The sequence below is a fragment of the Protopterus annectens genome, chromosome 13.part0 (assembly GCF_019279795.1).
Source record: "Protopterus annectens isolate FY-2018-M chromosome 13.part0, PAN1.0, whole genome shotgun sequence".
NCBI lineage: Eukaryota > Metazoa > Chordata > Ceratodontiformes > Protopteridae > Protopterus > Protopterus annectens.
The window spans coordinates 1,236,988,971-1,237,014,981 of record NC_056747.1 but is presented as its reverse complement, the minus strand read 5'-3'; the positions used below and the strand labels follow the sequence as shown (position 1 = coordinate 1,237,014,981).

The window sequence follows — 26,011 nt, the reverse complement described above, 5'->3', positions numbered from 1 at the left end:
ATGAACTGAGGTGGGCTACCAGCCACAACTATGAGCTGAGATACCAGATGACTACAGGCTTCCAAAAATAACTTGCCTGTTTTTTTTTTTGCTTATTTGTACTATTTACTGCACATTTTTATTGCCTGCCACCTACGTTTATACTGTATTTATTTACTGTGTACTAAACTGCATTGTTGTACTGCAATTTTCTGCTTTATTGTGCCTGTTAAATCAAGTTTCATTGCTGTTTTCACTGTTTACAAAGCTTTTTTTTGTTAGTTTCACTGTTAGGTATTTCTTGGTATTTGTCACTGTTTTTAAGCTATCTGTTCTGCTTGTTCTGGTTTTCCCACCAAGCAGTGTTTAAATAACTGATCTGTTAACTGTTTAAAACATTCTTTAGAGCCTCATGGCTGATTCTAAGGATGAGCATGCACATCCTTCTGTTTTAAACTAAAGTGTCTCACTGGTATTTTTCTGCCATTTTAAACAGGCTCTAGTGTTTTCTGCTGACACTAGAGCAGCTGGCAGCTGTAGCATAGTCTGGATACAGGCTTGCTGCTTCTGGAACTGTTTGTAGTGGTTTGTTTGTTCTGAGCATGTTTTCCAGGCCATCTAGGATTGGAAGGGGCCTATCTGAACTTTTGTGAGAGAATTGTGCTGATTGGAACCTGTCTGGTAAAGGGAGGCTAGTCTAGGGCTTGGAATAAGAATCCTCATTGGGCCTTTTGAATCTTTTTAAAATTTTTTCAAAGTTTTAGCTTCTGGTATTTAGGCCCTGCATTTGAGCAGGTTTCTGCTTGTTTACGTCATACAGCACCGCTCACTGCCATGCAATTGTGCGCCAAAGCTGTACAGTTAAATTCAGTAAATTTTCCATAAAACACAGGCAGAAGTATTCATCCATGATCGATTTTGAATAGCCACCCCTACTGAAAACAGTCTTCAACCTAGCATTATAGACAGTTGGACTACCCTTGTTTCTCCTGCCAACCTTGTTGACTTGGGTCACTTGAGACAGTGTAGCAATTGCCTCATGTACACAGATGACCCTCTACTAATAACATACTCTAGTACAGAGTGCAAGAGATGTAATTACACCAAAAATATATAATCCGTGCTATCTCTCACTCAAAACAGTAACATGGAGAAGGTTGTCAACTCACCCACCAGTACATATGCTCATAGTACCACTACTTGTACACATACCACTACTCATACACATAGTCTGCATCAAACACATAAATCTACATACATGGAGGTTCTCTCGAAAAACTTACTGAAACACCAGAGACCTCCAAAACACAAGACTGCTATGACTAACACAGTCTCCACAGCACACATGACATATAGCAACACAACTGTCTCACCCACCCAGCCAGTAAGACGTAACTCAAAAACCAAATGTTCTTGTCATTGGAGACTCAATGAGACACATGGATGTCCTATTCACCAGGTTGGACAAGAAGAAAGTCCCAGTAAGCTGCCTGTCCAGTGCCAGGATACATCAGATCACGCATGCACTCAGGTCCCTCAGCAACAAGTACCTTACGACTCTGCCATAGTTCATGTTGGTGTGAATGACCTGAGACATACCTCACTGGACTATATGAAGAAAGACATGGTTGAGCTCTCTGAGTATGTGTCCCAGGAAGGTATGTCCCTAACCTTGAGCAGCATACTACCCTCACCTAGAATGATGCCACAGTATAAACAAAAAAATGATTGATTTCAATAAATTGTCTTAATTTTTGGTGTCTGGTTGACAAACCTCACTGCTTTGCCAGAGACAGTTTGCACATGGCACCTCTAGGCTTTCAGCTGCTGGCAAAGGCTCTTGCCTTCCCCGTAGTGCCTTTTGATAGGCAAGGTCTTGAAAACAACATTACTGTTGTGAAATTAACCAATCAGAGCAAAATAAGTGTCATGCTGCTAAATGCTAGGAACTTAAACCAAAAAACTGCACTCCCTGGAAGTGCTTGTATCACTAGAAGATTTAAACGTCTGGGCAGTCACAGAAACCTGGTTCAAGGCCTCAGGGAGTACCCTGGCCTTGCAAGGCTACAATGTCTTACACACCTTTAGACCACAAAATGAATGTGAGAAAACCAAAGGAGGCAGTGTTTCAATCTATATTAGAGATAAAAATCACCTCTCCTCTAGTTAGACTGGACAACTCCATGGAGTTACTCCATGTCCAGGTTACAGTGGGTAGGACCCTTGTTCAAGTCATTGCCAGTTATAGACCCCTCTCCATCGGTCATGACGCACACAAAGCCTACTTGACCAAACTGGAGCTAATCCAAATTTTATTGAACACACTGGTTATGGGAGATTTCAATTATCCCACCATCAGCTGGGAAACCTAAGCTATCTCCAACTCACTAGCCCAAAAGTCCCTTGACTTTGTTAATTCAAATGCCCTGGAACAAATTGTCCATACCCCGACAAAGAAAACTAACATTCTGGATCTGGTCCTCACCAACATGTCAAACAGATGCACTACGGTAACTGTTGAACCCTCATTAGTTAAAACTGACCACAAATCAGCCACCTTTGAGCTGGCACTAACACCAGAACTCACAAAGGGTGAAATCAGACTAAAAACTTCATCAAGGCAAACTGTACCCTCCTAGGTGAAGGTATAAATGCATTCCAAACCCCAACCAAAGCTGGAAGGGGTAACTATGCTGAAGCTTACACTATAGCCCTGTATAATTACTTGCATAAGTTTATAAACTCGGATGTACCAGAAAGAATCAAAGCCAGAGCCCCAAGTAAAAACAATCTGCCATGGTGGACATCCAGCATCAACAAACTTTACAATAAATGAAAAAAGTTGCTGTCCAAGAAAACAAATGCAATTCCCTAACAAGGGAAATGCACCCTCCTCAGCCTCAACTGGCAAATAAGACAACTTGTCAAATCCTCCAAGAGCTCCTTTGAGCAAAACTTAGCAAGTACAGCCAAGGATAACCATAAGGCCTTTTACAGTTATGCACGTGACTTAAAGGGTAGGAGCCAAGCATGTGGCACAGCTAGTAGCCAATGGTATCACACACACTGATCCCACAGAGATAAACCTGCTAGCAGACAGGTTTGGTGAAAATTTTACTCCCTTTTCCCCTCCTTACAACAAACCTTCCCCCAACCCCTCCACCCGTCATATCTGAAAGCAAAATCACAGCCTCTATGGGACCAAATGACATCCTAGGCTGTATTTTAAACAGGCTAAAACATGAACTAGCATCACCACTAAGTACCCTTTTCAATCATAGCCTAACCACAGGCTTTTTTCCTGTGGAATGGAGAAAAGCAACAGTTATTCCCCTCCACAAAGGTGGCCTAGCAACAGACCCAGGGAATTACAGACCCATAAGCCTGACCAGCCTCACCTGCAAGGCCATGGAACATATCATTATGGACCTCATAAATAAAGACATAGGTGACCTCCAATCCCTGGATCCTACCCAATTCAGCTTTGTGAAGGGTAGATCCTGTCTGTTAAATCTGGTGGATTTCCTTGAAAATGTGACCAAGGCTATTGACGAGGGCAAAATCTGTGCACACAGCATACCTCGACCTGGCAAAGGCTTTCAACACAATCCCACTTTCAGGCATTACTGATAAACTTAGCAAACTGAATGTAAACCCCTTTGTTGCAAGATGGGTGGCCAACTGGATCACAAACCAGACACACACTATCAAAGTGGATGACTCCACATCAGCCCGCAGATCTGTTACTGGGGGGGTGCCACAGGGGTCAGTACTGGGCCCCCTACTGTCTGGTAAATACGTCTCAGAAGTTCAGATCAAAGCTAAGGGTTTGTGGCTGACCAAGTTTGCAGATGACTGCAGACTAGGTGCAATCACTGAATCCCCAATTGATGTCAGTATACTCCAGGAGGGTCTCACACAGACCAATGATTGGTGTATTAGCCACTGTCTCAAACTGAATGCAAAGAAATGCATCATCACTCCCTTCGGCACAAACAATGTCCGTTCACAGTATCAGAGCAACAATAATACCCCAAGTACCGACAAAATGGTAAGGTACCTGGGATCACAAATTGACTGCAACCTTAACTTTGTCCCCCCTCCCCCATGTGTCTACTGTAGTAAGGAAAGATTTCTACATAGCACACTTGATTAGTAAAGGCATTGCTGTGATGACCCTCCACTGGAGCAGTAACCAAGGAGCCTCAATCCTCACCACTAGCAACAGTGGGGGGATTTTCACTGGGAGGAAAACAGGTACACACAGTATTTTCAGATGCAGCTCTTTGCATTAACTGCAATTTCCCTAAAGAGTATACAGAGACCACAGTCAGTCGTAGGCTGGTTTCTCACTCTACTCTTTCTCCAGATCCCCAGTAAGACTCCCCACTGGCATAGCTATAAAGTTGAGATTTCAGCTGAGTGACCAAGCCAAGACCTCCAACACCCAATCTGTCCAACCTGTGCTTTATGTCCTTGCCGAAGTAGCTGACAACACACACACTCTGATGTTCGATTTACACACACACACACACACACACACACACACACACACACACACACACACGGGAGAGGCTGACACAGGTTTACTAACTCTACCCCCTTCTGCCCAGACTGCAAGGTAGTTTCCACTGCCACCAGTCAGTCCCTATCAGTTACTTTCAGGCCCTTAGCAAAGGATGTCCAATCCTACTGTGTAATATTAATATTAATACAAATGGTAGTTTGACCAACAGCAAGGCAATTAGGAGTGGCCCACACAGTGTCACCAAATAAATATGGAAGTACTCTCAAAACTTAAATATCTCTACACAGATCAGCTACAATGAAAACTTCAAATATATTTAACAGTAAATAATAAAAGAACAAGACAATACTAAATATATATTCACAGTGACAGAGTTCAAAACCACAGGAAATATTTAAAATAACATTGCAGTACAGGCTCACACAAATAAAGAAAAACATCTAAACTAAACTTCACAATATTCCTCACTGTATCTAAGAGAATTATACTGTTCCCTAGAAACTTACTTCATTAGAGCAGTGAATGTTTTTTCTGGTTGTTGTTGTCAGGTCCAAGTCATAATGCAGAATGTTCTGCCTCACTAAGAGTCATCGTTTCAAAATATTATCTAAAATATTACTGCTGGGATAGTTTGCAGAATGGCATCACTAACTGTCATCTGACTCCTAGTTCTCAGGCAAAACAAAAACTGATGCAGCTGGTAGCATTTAGCATCCACCTGTAAAAATACATAGACAAAGGCTTTTCTTAGCTCTTTGGTAGATGCTGGAAGTCATAAAACAATTACATTCCTTCATGCTTTCAAGACTAGTAATTAGTTCACCCTAAAGACAATGCAGAAAACTTCCTAGCACAGACTTTATGTCTTTTGCTGCACTGAGAACCTTAGAGATAGCCTCTTTTATTGTGTAGCCTATAAAGTAATTTAATTTCAGCTATTTTTCTAGAGTTTGCTGGACTGAGGTTAACCCTCTGGTTTCCTATGTTAACATATACATTTAAACAGTTACAATACTGCATGTACACTTCTGTTCTCTTCCCGTAGGGCACACTGTGGACACATTTTAAGCACAAGCACTTTGCAAAATACATTTTCAACACAAATATCTGTACAGAGCAGTTTGATATACACATGGCATACAGTTCTAATACATTTGTAACACAAGCATCTTAGATAAATCATTTCAATAGTCAACAATGACATATAATTATTTACAAAATTCAAGCTAGCTGTGCTGGCAGTATCTCCTTTTGTCACACTCGCCTCGAGAGCAAAAGAAGTTATAACTCCCCTATACTCAGCACTTATCTGGCCCATAATTGAGTATAATGCCCCTTTTAGCATGTACTGTACTAAGCAACTGCAGCAATTAGAGAGACCTCAGAGGTTTCTAACAAAGAAGATCAAGGGGCTCAAGCATGTGCCTTACACAGACTGACTAAAATCCCTGTCACTTGACTCTATCATATAGACTTCTTAGGGGAGACTTATGCCTGGCCTATAAAGCAATCCAAGACCCAAACCTAATGAACTTTCTGCATATCCGTAAATCAAACAGGACTAGGGCTACCTGTTCCAGGGACCTAAATATGGCCTGCGACCTAAATAGGACATGCTGGAGGGACAGAATCATCTCCCAGTGACTGCTGGATCTTTCTAACAGGCTACCAATTCATGTGAAACAGACCCCCTCTACGACACTTTTCAAAAGGAACCTGGACAAGTGGATGGGGTACCGTAAATTCCTACTGGAGATAAGAGCCCACAACCCTCCTGGACATGAGCAGTCATCACTAAATGCAATCTTGGGTATTGACTAGCATTTCTATGGTATTATATTGGGATGAAATGGCTAGGCTTAAAATGACCTCTGTGATGATAACCTAGTAATCTCCTATGATCACTGAATCTGTCAATAAAGCAGGGTATCTCTTATAAATATCTCCCAGGTGCATGGAAAGTCTCAGAAACAATACCTTTTCAGAAAGGTGGCCAAAACAAGAGATCTTAGACTGCAGACTAATCTGTCTATTAAAATCCTTCCCAAATTTTTGGAAAAAACAGTGTTCAAACCACTGAATAAGCACATCAACTACAGTGACATTTTATTTGAATTGCATGCAAGGCTACCAGAGAAATGCAGTCCAAACAATGAAATCAAACAACCCAGAAATTGATCAATAGAGGTTTCTCACAATTCTGTGGCACATACATTGGTCAGTAAACTCACTTTTGCTTATTCTGCAGCTTTTGAATTGTTTGATTTATAATATTTTAACTGACTCAGGAAATGGATTAAGAACAGCCCAAGGAGTGAGCACAATGTGCACTTTTGGTAACAGAACACATCGGATCCAAGCTCAATAAATGCAACATTTGTGGGAGCAATTGTCATGGACTTTTCAAAAGCATTTGTTATCACTGACCACCACTGTTCAGCTGGGTCTCTGAATGTGGTATCCAGCCATCCATCTGAGCATCTTCACTACCTTAGTTTTCTGATTATCTGTTTTTTTATTAATATTCAGTTAAAAGGAAATAACAGATTATACATCAACATGCATTTTCTGAACAATAAGAAGCATGAAACTCTGGCATCTGGCATTACTGACTGTAATCCTATGACTTACCATAAAATCAAAACATTTGTGTGGGACAGGGTAAAGATATGAGGCAAAAATCAGGGACATTAAAGAGTTAATAAAACAGTAGGCTTTGCATCGACATGAATTTTCAGTGTGATAAAGAGGTACAAAACTATAATGCCTGGCATTATTGTCTGACTGTTACCCTCAGTAATTTACTAGAAAATTAAAAATCTTAAAAGGGACAAGGCAAAAATATGAAGCAAAAGCAGGGACATTCTGTAAAATTGACATTTCTTTGCTCGCATTTTGTCTGATGTGAGTTTTCATAAAACACTGTTGATAAGCTTTAAAACATTAGGACAACAGTGCTCATCTGTGAAACTAGACTACTAATGTAACATTCTAATCAGCACACAAACACACTACCAGAGTCCAGTGTTCTCCATTATCTTCCAGAAGCATAGCTAGAGTGGAGAGAAGGCATCAGACACTCCAGGTGTAAGGTGTTAGGGGCACAATTGGTAGTTGTCCCTGGGGCTTTATTACAGTACTGGCATTCAAAAATGAAAAAATGAATGCAGATGCCGTGATTGGTGTTAGTACTAATGTGCCGAATGAAGTGCATTGTGGGTGGGTATGGTGACTGTAGCAAACTGGTTGCTAAAATGTACATTTGCAGATTTGTAGGAAGTGGTTTCCTACAGTTAAAAGCAGGAAACTGTTTTTTTCTTTTTCTGTTTTGCCCCTTAAGAAGAATTGAGGAATGTAGATGGAGAGCAGACCTAGTACAGGAATGTGGGGACCGCAGAACAGACCTCTATTTTTTGTTTCTAAATTTAGAGGAGTTGGGGGGCACCAGATTTGGGGAATGGCACCGGGTGCTACATGTGCCAGCTATGTCTCTATGATCACCCAGTATACGATGGAAATGTCAACTCTCTAAATAAGTACTAGTCACTTTGTAAGTGCCCAGATGTTCAGTATTCAGACCAAAGTTTTTTAGTCTGTGCATAAACTATATGTGGCATTACTACAAATTCACAAAACTACAGCAATACTTGCATTATTAATATCAAGCAACAACGTACATGCCCCCTATAACTCTAACCCTAATGCTGCCCCTTCCCTCAGCCCTGCACCTTACCCTCCTAAAACACTTCCCTTAACACTGCCACTATTCAGACAAATTTGAGGCTACTGTTATGGGGGGGGGGGAGGTTAGTGTTAATATCAGAAGAGGAAATCCTCCTCCTTTCCCAATATTATTGCATTCAGTGTTTTTTGTGTTCAGTATTGTGCACATTCAAAATGTTTTGCCTGTGTTTTTAATTTGACATTGAAGCAGTTCAATCATACATAATAGAACCATAGTTGTATCTATATCTATAAATATCTATATTTATCTATCCGTCTATAATTTAAGGGGATGTGGGGGCAAAGCCACCATAGCAAGGGGAAGTGTGGGGTCAGAGCCCCTCTCTTAACAGATAATGTTCTTGATGTTTGCTTTATTTAATTAGTTTATTTATATATGCTTGTTTCCATTCTTACCTTTTGTTTAAGCATGGTTTTTCAGTGAGGTGTCCGTTTCAACAATTGTTGGGTCTACTTGTGTTGCTCATGTCGGAATCATTTACTCTGTTGTTAAAAGTCAGCATGGTTGTACTATGTGGGCTGTCAATGGGTTTCTTTATTATCTTGGAAAAAAAAAGATTGGGGACTAGTACTGGTAGTGCCACTTGAGCGGCTACAGTGGTGCAGCAGTTAGCATTGTCGTCTCACAGCAAGAGGTTCTCCGTTTTGATTCTCAGCTGGAACGCTTTCTGTGTGGAGCCTGCATGTCCTCCCTGTGGTTGAGTGAACATTAAAGACATGCAGGTAGGTGTGTGTATGTGTTAGTGTGCCTTCTATGAAGGTTGGGCACCAGACTGGCAACTTGACACCGTAAAAACTCCACTGCCAGTCCGTCTGCAGACTGGTGATCGGCTGTTGTGACCCCTAACTGGACATTGACTCGTGGTGCCACTTGAAACAGTCTAAGAAGTGTCCTGGTTGGCCTGTTACTATGTTATGTTTGTCTAAAGAGGAACTGTTTGCTAGGGAAGTCTGAAGTTTACAAGTGTTGCTATGTGGAGTGATTTAACCTGTGAGATGATGGAATTATTCTTTCTTTATTGGACGAGGATGGAGTTTTGCTGTCCTTTCCTGATGTAATTTATAGGATGCATGTGTCTGACCCTGTGAAGTCTTCTGTGCAAAGTATTTTAGATACTGATTTATGCAACTAGTCTTTGTGAAATATTCACATTCAGGAAGGATTTTTTAATGTAAATAGCTTGTATTTCCTATAAAGGAAAATAGAGTAGAGAGTCGATTATCCAAACGTCAAATGTCCGAAATTACAATTATCGGAACCAGCCTTCCAAAGTTTTCGATTAGAAAAAATCATAAAGTCTGAATATGGTATTCACTTGAGCAGGTTTTTTGAGCTTGTAGCCAGATAGTGTGGAAAAATATTCTCTATTGTCTACTGGAATCACTGAAAGGTTGAAAAGTATATTCCTATGTGCAGAAAAAAATAAGATTTTAGAAGTTTTTTTTAATCTGGTTCAATTATATGTTTGATTATCCAAACAGTTTGATTATCTGAACTACCCTAGGTCCCAATTAGTTCAAATAATCGACTCTCTACTGTAATGCATAATTGTTAGTTTTTTAAATATGGATTATCAAAGGAATGTTTTTTAGCAAAAGGAACGTAGTTACAGCAATTGTTTACTGTTTGTTGCGTATTCAAGACTACGGCTGCATGTAAAAGTGTTAAATTAAAATTTTTTTTGATGACTTCTAAATGTTTTAAAGTTTCTAATATGTTTTGGAATTTGGTTTTCATGTTTTCCTCTGAATTTGATATTGTTTCTCTAGATGCAAACCCTAACTCCACCCACCTCTAACCCAAATCCTATATCTTACCTTAGGAAAATTCTTTCTGTAACACTGCCACTATTCAGAAAAATTTGGTCTGAATAGACTGGTAGGGATTATGGTTTGTGGGTCATAAAAGGAATTTATTTTCCTTTTGCAAGATTCTGTTTTTTTTTTCTGTGTTTGTTTTATTGGTAAAATGAAAGTAGTAGACTGAGCTTTGCAGGCCCTGCTCAGTCATTGAGAGCTCCACAGTAGTAGACTGGGCTTTGCAGATCCTGCTCAGTCATTGTAAGCTCCACAGTAGTAGACTGAGCTTTGCAGATCCTGCTCAGTCATTGTAAGCTCCACAGTAGTAGACTGAGCTTTGCAGATCCTGCTCAGTCATTGTGCCACAGTAGTAGACTGAGGTTTGCAGATCCTGCTCAGTCATTATGAGCTCCACAGTAGTAGACTGAGGTTTGCAGATCCTGCTCAGTCATTATGAGCTCCACAGTAGTAGACTGAGCTTTGCAGACCCTGCTCAGTCATTGTGATCAATATCGCAGTGTCTTTACTGTCACCAGCCAGAGAAATGCAGAGGCTTTAAAGGAGCTGCCAAAGAATAACAAAGGACTACCTCTACGCTCCAGGAAGAACTTTGTACGCTAACCAAAATGTGGGGAACCATCCAAAAAGGGCCTCAAAGTCATAGTCAGAGCCAGCTACTTCCTCCAAAAGTTGGGGCTCTCTACTGAAGTCAAAACCTATCTATTAACACATGAATGGACCACGAAACGGGAAGGCTGGCCTGCTGCTGCGTACGCTACACTGATAGCACATTTATGTTGTGAAGCTCAGAAGGGCTATTTCATCTTAGAACTGGCACAAGCCAATGACTTCATTAAATTGAAGACAGAGAAGTTGACATGATCAGGAATCATTCCAACAGTCTAGGCATACAGGTAGTATGCCTGGACCTATACTTCTGACAAAAAAGCTCGCTCACAGATATTCAACTTTACACACCTAGCAGACAAGTGGCTGAAGCTGGAGGAGAACTCAACTTCCCAGATTATGAAACTCCTTGTAATGGAACATTTTTGAGGGGCTTCTATCTCTATTTAGTGCTGGGTAAACCAGAGTAATCTGAACATGGCAGAACAGATGGTAAACATGGTGGAAAAGTATGCAGTAGCAGGCAAGATGTCATAAATTAAAGGAGAATGTTCCACCCTTTGTGCTGAAAAGGATAAGGGAAAAAGCAAAGGACAATGCTTCTTCCAGGTTATCAGAGAGTACCAGACAACCCATGTCACAGCAATGAACTAAAAAACTTGGGCAAATTAAAATGCTTTAAGTGCTTTGAGTTTGGGCACATACCTGAAACGTTATCTATTAAATGGTGAGCCTCTGCAGAGTGACACGAATCTGTAGGGAGACACATTCAATGTTTGCCAGAGGGGCTAAGTCACCTAGTATTATTAGTACTGAAATACAGACCCAAAAATGTGAAATATGGGTGGGTAGGAAACAAGTACAGGCACTGACTGATTCTGGAAACATGGTAAACCTAAAGTCTCTCATAGGTTAATTATAGTAACGTGAACCCAGAGAAGAAACTGGGCACAGTATGTATACATGGGGATAGGGGGCACTATTTCAAAACTGAAGCCATGTGACATACTCCTAAAGAGTAATACCCAGACATATACATAAGGTCATTCTAGACAGAGACATTTTACCCATTTTTTATTTGTGGGCCAATAATCATGGTGTGTGTTATGCTGACAAAAGCGCTCCTTTCTGTGGAACAAACTTAAAGGAGCTCATAAAAAATTATCTGTAGTTCTCGGAAGTAAACAAGACGAGAGCCAGAATGAAAAGAGACAGAAACTACCCTACTCATACTAATAGGGAATATTTACAGACAGAATGAGTGCAGACCTGAAGAAGGCCTTAACCAGAACAAAGGCCTGAGTGACTCATAAGAGTTTAAAGAAAGAACAGTGGGAAGAAACTAATTTATGGGAAGCCAGCAACAAAATACAAGCTATAAATGGGGCCAATATGGTACCAGACCATTTATTCACTTTTCCACATTTTGAAGAAATCAATGCTGTAATTTATTGGGTTGAAACAAAAAGGAAAGAGGTGCTGAACAACTGAAGACTTACAAAACATAGGGCTGAACCTTTCCCACAGCCACTTTTAAAAAGTTATATGAATTACGAAGGTACTATTTAGCTAGATTTTTTTTTTTTGTTTGCCACAGAAAGATTTTGTGCTACTTGCCCCAAGTGTCTGAAAACTGTTATACGTAAAGCACACCATTTTCCCTTAGTGCTCCTTCCAATAAATGATATTCCCTTTGACAGGATTGCTATAGGTTTGGCAGTTCATTAAGAGAACCTGAAGGCATCAATATATGCTGTAGTTCTTGACTATGGTACCTGCTACCCTTCTGCAAACTCTGTACAAGAACATGTTATGTTCAGCAGGCTAGGGATCCCTAGGGAAATTGTAATAGATCAAGATGCTGTTGTTCATGACTGAGATTATGGAACTCTGCAAGCTGTTATAAATTAAACAGCTTTAGAAACTGCATATCTTCCAAACAAATGGGTTTCTAGAGCTTTTCAATAAAACTGCGAGGAACATGATACGGTGAGTAGTTCATAATGATGGGAAAAACTGGGTTATACTACTTTGCCATCAGAAAAGTACACTGGCTACCCTGTTGTACCATCTTGCTCATACCCACTACTAGCCCTAATTCTGCCCCTTTCCCATCCATATGCATTATGTTACTAAAACTCCTCTTCCTAATAGTGTTCTTAAACAAGATGCATGGACACTGTTCACACACAACATCAAACACATACAACACATTTCTCCCCTTCTCTAATCCTAACCTGCCAACACTTGCGCACACACACACTTCCAACCTCACTTACCCCTACTACATGTACATTTCTCCATTAAAAGTAATGCTTGATGTTGCTCATTCAATAACTCCTGCACTCAACCACCAATGTAGTCAAAACGATATATTATATATATATATTTATATATATATATATATATATATATATATATATATATATATATATATATATATTTATATATATATATATATATATGTGTGTGTATGTATATATATATATATATATATATATATATATATATATATATATTATATATATATGGAACTAGGACATTTCACCGAAAGCACATTTCACCAAAAGTCAAATTAGTGTGCACTTTCCACCGAAAGCTCAATTCACCGAAAACACAATTCACCGAAACACATTTCACCGAAAGTTGTATATGGACTTGTCCCCACTGTAGTGCGACCCTGGAGTTAGTATATATAGTAGGGGTGGCACTGCCCCCCACATCGGGGGGTGTGTGGGGGGTATAGCCCCCCACATATTTTAAATGTTTTGAATTATACACATGCATACTTACAGTTGCAATTTATTACTCTTATCCAAACATATTTATTTTTTTATTTTACATTTGTTGACCAGGATAGTCCGACTGGATGTATGTCCATTTTCAGCGGAGCAGGCCTGGGGAGAAAAGCTCCACACTTATATACTTAAAATATGTGGGGGGCGCGATGTGGGGGGGTGGGCCCCCCATCCCCCCTACTATATATACTAACTCCAGGGTCGCACTACAGTGGGGACAAGGCCATATATAACTTTCAGTGAAATGTGTTTCAGTGACTTGTGTTTTCGGTGAATTGTGCTTTCTGTGATTTGTGTTTGGTCATTTGTGTTTTGGTGAAATGTCCTAGATCCATATATATATATATATATATATATATATATATATATATATATATATATATATATACACACATACATACATACACACACATATATATGAAATACATTTATATGTATGCAAATGATATATATATATATGTGTGTGTGTGTGTGTGTGTGTGTGTGTCTGCATGTGGGATGAGTATATAGAAATACACACACACACAAACACACACACATATATATCTGTATGTGTGTGCATGTGTATACCTGTCTGCATGCACATATATATATATATATATATATATATATATATATATATATATATATATATATATATATATATATATTATCTCGAGAGAGAGAGAGAGATGTATATCTGTGTGTTAAAATTTTCATTATCAAGTTATCCATTGTTTAGAACTGTGGGTTTAAGTTTACTGGCTGTACCATATACTTGGGTTTCTTTACACTGACAGTTTCTATGACTGTGACTGTATACGTCAGTAGTAATTGTGTATGCATCACCATGCATATAATTCAAATATTTATTGTGTAGATGTATAATCATTTATATACTTGGAACATTCTATATCTCTGCATTTAATTATTTCACTGTGTCCATATCTATATATCATATGTTATATATTATATCACTAACTGTATGTTAACTTATTTTACTATATCTGTGCACGTATCACTGAATGTTTATCTTATTTCTGTTTGTACAGCTACTTATTTTACTGTATGCACATCTAATTATTTTACTACTTGCACATCTGTTTATTTCACTGTATTATCATTAGTAGGTCTTTCCTAAATTTATTTTCAAGGTATCATGTAAAAATGATTTTCACAAGTATCATTTTTGGCCACCAAAAATCAACAAATAAATAGAATATCAGGAAAGAGAAACTGAGGTAAATGGACTGAGAGTAACATCTTTGACTAATACCGTTATGCCTGAATCTAACCCAAGCAGAAACTAGTAACTAGAATTAACATAAAAACAGAAATGTTGATGCTTAAATACTGATCAAGTTTACAACCATCTCATAAACAAAACTTATTTTACAACTGTCAGAACTGGTGCTTGATCTACAGCTAAGGATATAAAGCTTTGCTATACTTCCTTTAAGAGTAGTACAGACTGAATACGGACATGCAGGGATTTAAAGAAGCACTGATACACAAGAGCAGGACATGTATATTATATATATATATATATATATATATATATATATATATATATATATATATATATATATATCTATGGGTCTGTCAGAAGATAGAGTTTTCAGAAACTCGATATTCATATGATTGAGAAAATTTGAACTTCAAAAAAAAAAAAAAAAAAAACACAGAAATCTACCTGTTTGCTGCACACCCCACACCTCCTGCAAATTATGTACCAACTCTGAGAAAGAAGTACACCAGACTATATCAAAAGGAATGTATACTGACAGATATAAAATGGGATAGAAAAAAGATAAGAGATTAGAAAGAGGTTTTGCTAAGGTTATAAAATAAATGGCAAACTTGAACTGGGGGCAAGATTACAGAAGATGACTCCAGTCTAACTAAAGCTCAAAGGGTCATAGTTCATATTTTTCAAACAATGTTGGACTTGTATAGATAGGTTCATAGATTAGTACTAGGATAACTGCCCTTGCAAGACATTTTAAGCCTAGCCAATTATCCCTTGTAAGACTCAACCCTACACCTTGTGTTTGTAAGGCAAACACTTTAACCATTAGGCCACCTTCCCAACCCCAAGAGAAAAGACTGGCTTATGCAAAGGAAAAGGAGGAGAGTTGCGTAGCTTTGTCTGGGATTAGAAATTAGTGTATTAAAAGAGAAGGATGGAATGGTTAACAAAAATCTGATTTAATTTAATTCATTTATTTATGAATCATGTCAGTGATCTTGTCCACTGTGGACCCTTTTGTGTGACAGTATAAGTCAGAATGGCAAGAAGCTTGAAATACTGAAATCTCAAATTTCAGTATTTCGAGCCCAAGAAGCTGAATCCACACAATAGCGAAACCTGAAAACAATGAAATTCAAAACCTCGAAAACCTGAAGTTTTGAATTTTGCGGTACTACCCCACACACACACACACACACCATTCTCCACACACACACACACACACACACCATTCTCCACACAAACACACACAATCTGTCTACTACATGAAAGAAGGGGGGCACGCCCCCCTGCAACCCATGTGGGGGCTGCACCCCCCACACACCCCCTACTTAAATATTCTCACTCCAAGGTCGCACTACATACAAACTCACACAAAACACCACCACACAAGCTACATTCTCCTCGCACACACACATCACAGCAAAAAACCACACTGACACACACCACAGCCCCTATCCAAACCGCTTAAAACACATACATACTTACCTGAAGACATGACTGCAGTGGAAGTTTAGAAGAGTGAAATTCAAAACCTCTGGTATTCGAGGTTTTAAATTTCACGCGTCTGAAATTTCGCTGTTCTGTGGATTCAGCTTCTTGGGCTCGATATACTGAAATCTATATAGGTGCTAGTCACATGGTCGACAATTTTAGTTGACTGCTAGGCAGCTGTTCAACAGGTATGTGAGATTGCACAAATTTAGGGGTTGGGAAATTTGCCTAAGTTTGCGCAATATCGGAGTTTGTATATATAATTAGCAGGGAGGACAGGAGTGATTCACCTTGCAAAAATTAGATTTTATTTTGTTTTTAAAAAATAAGAGACTGCTTGCACTGAAGCTGTTTCTCAGTGCAGTGATTTGTCAAGTTCTGTGGTTTAGACCATATCTAGTTTATATTCTTGCAGATGACTACGGATGTTTTCATTTATTAGTGGTGCACCTCTGTCTCTCTCTCTACACATTATATATATATATATATATATATATATATATATAAAATTTCTACACATATACACACACACACACACATATATATATATATATATATATATATATATATATATATATATAATTTCTACACGTATACACACATTTTTATATATATATATATATATATATATATATATATATATATACATATACATATATAAATATACATATACATACACACACACACACACATATACACACACATACATGTGTGTGTGCGGTTTACTATTAAAATCCCAACGTCAGAATGTACGCCTATGAACAGTTCGAACTACAGATGTTCGAATAGTTCATATGCGTAACGTTTATATTAGTGAATGTCCTGTGCATTCGCTAATATAAACGTTCGAAGGGATGTACAGAGATCGCGATACAGTGTGGTTAGGGAAATACATCCCTTTCCTCACTGTAGTGTGATCTCAGAGTTGGAATATATAGTTAAGGGGGGTGTGGGGGTGCAGCATGGGTATGCATGGGGTCTTGCCCCCCCCCCTGCAAAAACGGGATGTTACATGTAGGAGTTACGGATTTACGGCAAGGGTAGCATTGTCATTTATTGTCATAAAATGTCAAATTCGACTTTTTCGGCAATTACTGCAGATTTTCGACTGTCTGAACAGTCGTAAATCTGCAGATTCAACAATACACCTCAATATTTAATTACGAAATTTGTTTGAAATTTTGTAATTTTAATAGCAAACCTATATATGTGTGTGTGTCTATATACATTTTTATACACCTCTTACTCAAAGAAGGGCTAAAAGTGTAGAACGATGTTTACATAAATGAGGGAAATAATAAAAGGACATTAAGGTATTTATAGCCTTTGGACTGAAGACCTTAAACTACAATTTAGGATATCATGTTATGCATGTCACTACTTGGATTCTACAAATAGGTCGGTTTTCCTTAACTGCTGCATCTTAAGTATGTCTAGTCACTCAGGTGACAGTACCTCATAGTATCTGATAAAGCTCTTTCATGTTTCCTTCCTTGTTTGAAATACCTTTTGATATCTATGGTTTATTTTTAAACTCGTTCTTGATATATTTAGATACTGTGATAGATCATTAATGGGTTGCTTGAATCTAGGACACTTTCTTCCTGCAGTGGTCATGTGTTAAGGAACTAGAACCCCCTTTGTATATACCAAGGGTCACCATATCACTGACTTGCAGAACATATCCTTTTACACAGTGTAGCAGTCAATCCACTCAGTTATATGACTGATTGGGTGACTGTAGCATGACAGCATGTCGAGTATTATTTTTCCATGTAAACTTTTGTTTTTCCTGCTTTTCATGGAAATTGAGATTTCAATCTCAGCACTGCCTACGTTACTAGAGAGACTTTCATACTGTATTAAAAAAGATGATTTTTTTAATCTCAGGAAAAAGTACTTCCTTGGCTAACTGTAGTATTTATTAGGGGTATATGTAGCCTATGTTTTACAACCATCCAGACAACATTTGTGAGTCCCCTAACATTTATATTGCCACACTACATTATAAACCTTAGCCAAGTAGTGGTCAAAATAGGTGAGGAGATCCTTAAAGCACACATGACATTATGCACAGAAGTCTGTTTTCTTAATCAGTGTCAGGAAGCCACTAGAAACTCTCTCTCTGTTGCCTGACTTCGCTTGTCACTCTCCGTCATCTTGACTGATACAGTTCTATATTTTCTAATCTCTCCTTAATACTATTAAAGTATTTACAGAGAAAGGATTTTGCCATGTAATAGGTTCATAGGTTTATACTAGGCTATCTGCCCTAAGGCATTTACAAGCCTAGCCCAAAGTTTTGTGGCTTACGCCACCCCTTATGTTAAAAAATACTGTGCCCATTAGTTTGTTGTGCCTCTGTCCAGCAGTGACACAAGAGATGATTCCCGGGGTAAACCTAAGATCTCCCATCCACCGGTCAAGATTTCTCTTGAACAGAGCCAGCGAGGTGCTCTGCCTCACATGGACCGGGATTTTATTCCACAGCATAGGGAGTCTCTGGGTGACAAATCTATCCCTCCAGCATGTCCTATTTATATCCATGCTAAGGTTCATACCAGGCTATCTGCCCAAGGGCATTTATAAGCCTAGCCCATAGTTATTTGGCTTTCGCCACCCCTTTAGTTTGAATAAAACTATGCCTATTATTTTGCTGTGCCTCTGTCAAGCAGTGACACTGAAGTAATCCCTGGGGTATATCTGCGATCCCCCATCCATTGGTCAAGATTCCTCTTGAACAAGGCCAGCGAGGTGCTCTGCCTCACATGTACGGGATTTTGTTCCACAGCATAGGGAGTCTCTGGGTGATGAATCTGTCCCTCCAGCATGTTCTATTAATAACCGTGTCAAGGTTTAAGTCTCCCGCCCTGGTGGTTCTGAGGAATCTAGATTTTTTGAGGTGAAGCATATTCATCAAATCAGGGTTTGACATGGCCTTATATGTCAGGCACAGGTCACCTCTGAGCAAGCGGTATGAGACTGAATAGAGCTGGAGTTCTTTCAGTCGGGCAGCATAAGACATATTTTTGAGATCCTTTATCCTTTTGGTGAGGAACTTTTGGGGCCTTTCCAGCTGCTGCAGGTGTCTGGTCAGATACATTCCGAATGGGGCATTGTACTCAATCATAGGTCTAATGAGTGGTGAGGAACTTTTGGGGCCTTTCCAGCTGCTGCAGGTGTCTGGTCAGATACATTCCGAATGGGGCATTGTACTCAATCATAGGTCTAATGAGTGATGAGTACAGGGGGGCGATGACCTTCCTTGATCTAGATGTGAATCCCTTCATGATCAGGTGGGCAATGTAGACGGTTTTCCTAACTACTTTAGCAACATGAGTGTCAAACGAAAGGCTACTGTCAACCTGGGTCCCCAGATCCCTGATGACTTTTTCTGTGCTCGGTGGATTGCCACCTATATGGTAGCTAGGGGTAACCTTGTTTTTCCCGAAGGGTATGACTATGCATTTCTTGGCATTTAACTTTAGGCCATGGCTCTGGCACCAGTTATCCGTTTCTGTGAGGCCCTTCTGAAGGATATCTGTGTCAGATGTGTTTTCGACTATGGGCCCCAGTTTGCAGTCATCTGCAAACTTTGTCAGCCATAACCCTCCTGTGTTTGCTTGTACTTCAGAAAAGTAGATGCCGAACAAGAGTGGACCCAGGACTGAGCCCTGTGGGACACCACTTGTGACAGGCTTTGAGTCTGACATGGCTCCAGCAACTCTGACCCTGTGGGTTCTGTCACTTAGCCAGTTTGCAACCCATCTTGTGATGTATGGGTTTACATTCAAGCTGATGAGTTTTTGATGATACCTGAGTGGGGTATTGTGTGAAGGCCTTTGCCAGGTCAAGGTAGGCTGTATGGACTGCCTTTCCATCATCAATGGCCTTGGTGACTGTCTCAAGTCAACCAAGTTTAAAAGGCATGATCTGCCTTTGACAAAGCCAAACTGGGTTGGATCCAAAGTCTGCAAGTTCCCTATGTCTTTATTTATGAGTTCCATTATGATCCTCTCCATGGCTTTGCAGATAAGGCTTGTCAAGCTAATGGGACGGTAATTTCCAGGGTCGGTGGAGGCACCGCCCTTGTGAAGTGGGACCACAGTCGCCATGCGCCACTCCTTGGGTACGTATCCTGAGGTGAGGCTAAGATTAAACAGCTGTCCTAACTGCGGGTTTAATTCCTCATTGAGTTCATGGAGCACACAGCCGGGGACACCATCCGGTCCCATGGATGCTGTGTTTTTTGCTTTGGAGAGAGCAGTTCTCACCTGGGCGTTGGAGATGTTTGGGGGGCTACAATCCTCTGGTGTGGTGGTCTAATGGACATCAGTTTCAAAACTTTGCCAGTAGAATTTGTGGAAAGTGGTTAACTTCTTCTGATGTAGTTTTCATTAAAATTCTCCTACAAGGAAGAGACTGTATGGATTGTGAAGACTGTATAGATTGTAAGAGCTGGTCAAGTTCATAGTGATGGCTATCCATGTAATACTTCAGTCTCAAAAATTGTGCTGTTACCATAGTACACCAAAGGAAGCTATGATTCCCATTTGTGCTGATGTCACACCATTGAATCCTGGTGGATAAGGGAGAGAGGCTATGAGTGGCTAATGAGTTTTATGCTATAGACATAGCTCTGATTCCCTAACACCCCATTTGCAAACTCTGAGAATTGCATATTGCAGACCAGTGGTACTGGGTCATCCATGAGATGATGTTCAGAATAACCCTAGAAGACTTCACAATGAATAGAAGATAAGACATTCACCTGCAGTAATCGCTTCTTAGTTGCCATCTTTTGAATTTATTTCAGACTGAATGTGTTAGTTTGATCGAGGTATTTCCTTGAAAAATAATTCTACAGTCATCCTGTTTCTTTGTCCTGTAGGACCATAGTCTATCATTATACAGTTTTCCAGTCTTATATATTTTAGTCAGTCCCAGATTATATCCTTGATGTAGTTCAAACAGCCAACTCTCCATCTGTCTTTGACCTACACAACCATTCAATAGAGACAACCTCCACCTTCAAATACCTAGGACTATCATTCAGTCACTGAACTTCCATTTCCACATAGACAAAGTATGAGACAAAATAAACTTCCTCCTCTTTTGAGCCAAAAATATCTCTTTTCCATCCCTAACAGCCAGAGCAGCCATCAGCAGAGGAGTTCTCCTTTCTCAACATCATTATGGGCTCCTAATTTTTGCTTCTGTCTCCTAGAAAAACATTGCTTTACTCCAGACAACATCAACTGCTGATTTATTGCAAATTCACCTCTCTGTGAGCATCACTGTATCACCCTAGAAAAAGCCAAACGGCTACCCATAAAACAAAGATGTAATCTACATTTAGAATCCCAACTCTACAAAATACTCCCAACTCAAAACACATACACCCCTTGCAGCTAGACTTCATGAAAAAATCTCACACAAACTGACACACAACTCACAAGCCATACCAACTCTCATTACCCCTAAAACCAACCTTCACAGAGCTGCACATGCTTTGTCCTCTCAGGCAGCTACTCATGCTCTCCCCATCGACATTAAGGAAATCGACACCAATTCCAAATTCAGAATGCAAATCAAAAACACTTCTTCATCCAAGCCAAATGCTCCTGCTTCAGCACAGGACCTGTTACCCAACCTATATCATTTCCAAGTATCTTCACCGCTCTCAAGATTCACTGAAAACTGACCTACTTTAAAAGCTAATGCATATTGCATATTATTTAATGACTGGTCATTAGCATTCAAAAACGAGTACACTGATTAGTCAGCACAACCAACGTGCCCATTGTAAATTCAACATATACCAATGGAAAAAGTCTGTTCATCTGAACTTCCATTACTATGTGCTATAACTTTTTATGTTTTCTTCACCATAAAAAATAATAGAAATCCAGAGTCTGGCGGTATGAGACAGACAGCATAGAGAAAATACTAGGAAAATCAGGTATGTTATTTAAAACTAAAGCAGCGTACCTGATTGTCCTTGTATTTTCTCCATCCTGTCTCTCATACCTCTAAAGTATACGACTTTCAACCTTTTTAAAAAAAAAAAAAAAAAAAGGAGCAATGGAGATCTTTCTTTCTCTGTTGCTTCCTTTCCAAAGCACTGACGTACTGCGTAAGCATGGAAACACAAGTCCCATATGCATGCACACTACATCAAAATAAGCAACAAGATATCCTATGAAAGTGGAAGGACACCATGGACCAATCATACAAAGACATTATTTAAGAAAAGTAAGTACTTTTTTCTTAAATAATGTCATTGTATAATAGTAATAACGGACTGTGTGGTGTGGTATATTGAAAATTTACCTATGGTTGGCTTTGTTTAATCACTCGGGTTCACCCTCATGATTAAACCACACCAACTGTGGGTAAATATTCAATATACTACACCAATGTTGTTGGTTATTGCTATTTTATACTCTGCTTGACTGTACATTGAACTTTGCTTGTTCACTAGAATGTATATACTCAGTTTTGCTACACAATTAGTCAGAACTACTCAGTTATTGCTTACATTTTTTGTTTGTGAAATATTTTGTATTTCACCTGAGTTGAACCTGACATTGGTCAACATTGTTCAAAGCACTACTCAAGTAAACAAAATACATACATACATACATACATAAACTGCCTATTCCTTTTCTTAGATCTGTGTGGTTATACTTGGAATTGGTTTCCTTTATGCCCGTTTCCCCAAGGTGTACAGCCAACTATCTTGGGTTTAGTTAAACACTATATGTATGATAGCAAACTCTTGTTTTGATAGGCAGTTAAAATATAGCTTTATTGTCTGCCTTTTAACCATAACAAATTGCATTATGCATTGGATTTCAAATGTTTCCAGCAATGCTGTATTGTGACTCATATTTCTGTAGTTGCTGTTTCACTTTACTTAAATACAATACTCTCTCTCTCTCGTCTCTCTATGACACTCAGCATTTTGGGCAAGGAGTGCTTTCCAGGCACTCATTGTTTCAGTAGTGGTTACATTTTTTACAGGGACGGGTTGATAACATGGCACCCAACCCTCCTCGGAGGACACACTCGCGCACACACTTGCACCTTCGGCCAATTTAGAGTATCCAATCTTCCAACAGCATGTCTTTGGAATGTAGAAGGAAACCAGAGCACCAAGAGGAAACCCACACAAACATGTTGACTCCTCACAGAAGGCACCCCAGCTGAGAATCGAACCAGAAAACCTCTTGCTATGATGTGACAACACTAACCTCTGCACCACTGCGCTGCCCAAATGCAATCCTAATGTAAAGATTTTATCCATATCTTATGGCTGCAATAAAAATAAATTGTAGTCAGAATTGTATAGTGCAGAGTCTGTTAATTTCCATTTCAAGTTGTTTTTAACAGTACATTGCCATGAACTCGCTAAGAAAAATCCTCTATAAGTAAAAAGAAAAAGGACTCACAAGAAATGAATGAAATGAAAATCACAAACATTGTAACCACATAGCTGTAACAATTTGGGAGATGATAAAGAAAATCAGATAATCTTCACTTACATATTATGTGGCTTGATCAAGTTGTTTAAATAAATCAGAACTCCTAGGTCATCCTGAAAAGATGCAGTTGCAATTAATGCGTTTTATCCACTTAACATGTGGAAATTAAATAATATTACTTAATTTTCCATTTGGCCAAATGCTTAGCATTATGTCTTTCCCAAACCACATACTAATACTACATTTTTATCTGTGTGGTACAGATAAATCATATGTCATCCGTGTGGTACAACATATGTCATTAGTTAATGTTCAGATTTAATGCTGAAATTATGTGGTATACTATGTGAGGCTGATAAATGTTTTATGTCTGGGCCTAAGTGGCCTTGGAAATTTTCCAGTTTGAGGATATTTAATGTGGTTCACCAATGGGTTCTGATGTAACTCATTAGTGCATTCATTTGCCCACAGATATGTCTACAAAAAAGGAAATTGCAAATATTTCCATGCTGGAGAGTTTCCCACTAGTGAGTTTTGTTCATTTTTCTTCATATAGGCTCTCTCTTTGGTTTCAAACAGAGTACTGGGATTATGTATTGAAGGTACTTGTTTATCCAATAGGGAAATGGGGAACTGGTTCATCTCCTCAAATAAATGAAGGTGCATGGTAAAGAAAGGATAGTTTTGAATGTTAGTTAGAAGCAGGACATTAAGCTGTTATTTTAAGTTAATACATTTCAATGACATGATTTTTTATCTTTTTATAAATATTAAGAATTAATGCAGAAATAGGAGTCGAAAACTGAAAACATTTGTTCCAGCTTCTATTTCAAATTATGTTAACAAATCTGCCTTTGTCTTGTGTCTGTATCAAATCTTAGGATATCGATTTAACATTCTCGGCTTTTCCCTCATTTACTATGACTTCTACAATTTTTTATGTACTTTACTGAAGTGGGTAATATTCAGGCTTGAAAGAAACAACATACATAACATAAACTAAGTCTGTAAATATCATATGTAGATTGTATAGAATAGTTAACATGGCAGTTATCCAACGAAGAAAGTGAAGAAGAACACATTGAAATTGTGTTCTTGTGCTTCTTTTACAGCAGGACTGGACTTCCTGTGTTTGCTGAATTCTTAAATTAGTAAATTAACAGCAATCTTAGGTTCATAGATTAGTACTAGGCTAACTGCTCTTGCGAGCCATTTTTAAGCCTAGCCAATTATCCCTTGTGAGACTCAAACCCTGCACCTTGTGTTTGTAAGGCAAACACTTTAACCATTAGGCCACCCTCCCAACCACTTAGGCCACCCTCCCAACCCCCGCTCTGAAGACAAAACAATATATGAAATGCTTACATCCAAAAATGAAACTTCTATTATGTATTTATATTTCATCAGTTAAACTGCATCGCTTAACCTGGTAAGTGGACTGATCCAATTACTCTTTTCAGCTAAGACCTGAGCCTTACAAAATAGAGATAAGGACAGATATAAAAATGAGGTGCACACAGTCACATTGCAAGTCCCAAGACGCATAGAGGACATCAGCAGATCTAGTTTAGCTTTACTATCTTATGTCTTTTGCAAAGGAAAATCTATATAAACATCATACAAGGGTTTACTATCAAAATGGAGAATGATGGTTCGGCAATACCGATAACGGAATATGTCAAAAGTCATTTGGCAGCATCCTGTATTGCTGAGCGTCAAGACTATGAAAGTCCCTTTTAGGAATGCACTGTGCATTTGTACATATGTGTTTGACCTTAATACTATAGATCTTGGTACAGTGTGGATCAGGAAATATACCCTTTTCCCCACTGTAGTGGGATCTTGGAGTTCGATATGTAATCTACATGGGGTGTAGGGGATGCAGAGGGGCTTACCCCCCTGCAAAATCTTTACGTGACGTGATGTGCAGTATCGGACTGCAGTCAACAGATATCAACAAAGGTCGAATTTGCAACAGGAAGTGTGTTTGCCACATTCTGACCTTTTCAACATTCCGATGCACACATGTGAGCCGATCTTTTGTGAATGGAATTTATTTTGACATTTGAATATTTGATAGTAAACCATATACAGCATATGAGCAATAAATACATACATGGACCACTATGTGAGTTAAGTACAGCATTCTTGTTAGATGTTTGTTGTTTTTGTAAGTACAGAATTGTGGTTTAAACTTTTTTGTAAATGCAATATTTTCATTTTACAGCTTTCAGACACTACTTTGAACAGAAAAATTTTACTGAAGTACTTCAGCATGTTTAAGAAGCAGGTAAGCCTTACTGCAGTAATTCTTTCAAGTTATTTA

At 38.9% G+C, this 26,011-nt stretch overlaps 1 protein-coding gene across 1 annotated transcript in view; it reads left to right on the top strand.

The window, feature by feature from the left end:
* The window catches only part of LOC122788223 (CD63 antigen-like), a 397,284-nt gene that overhangs the window by 34,472 nt on the left and 336,801 nt on the right, over positions 1-26,011 (top strand). The gene's annotated exons all lie outside the window — the stretch shown is intronic.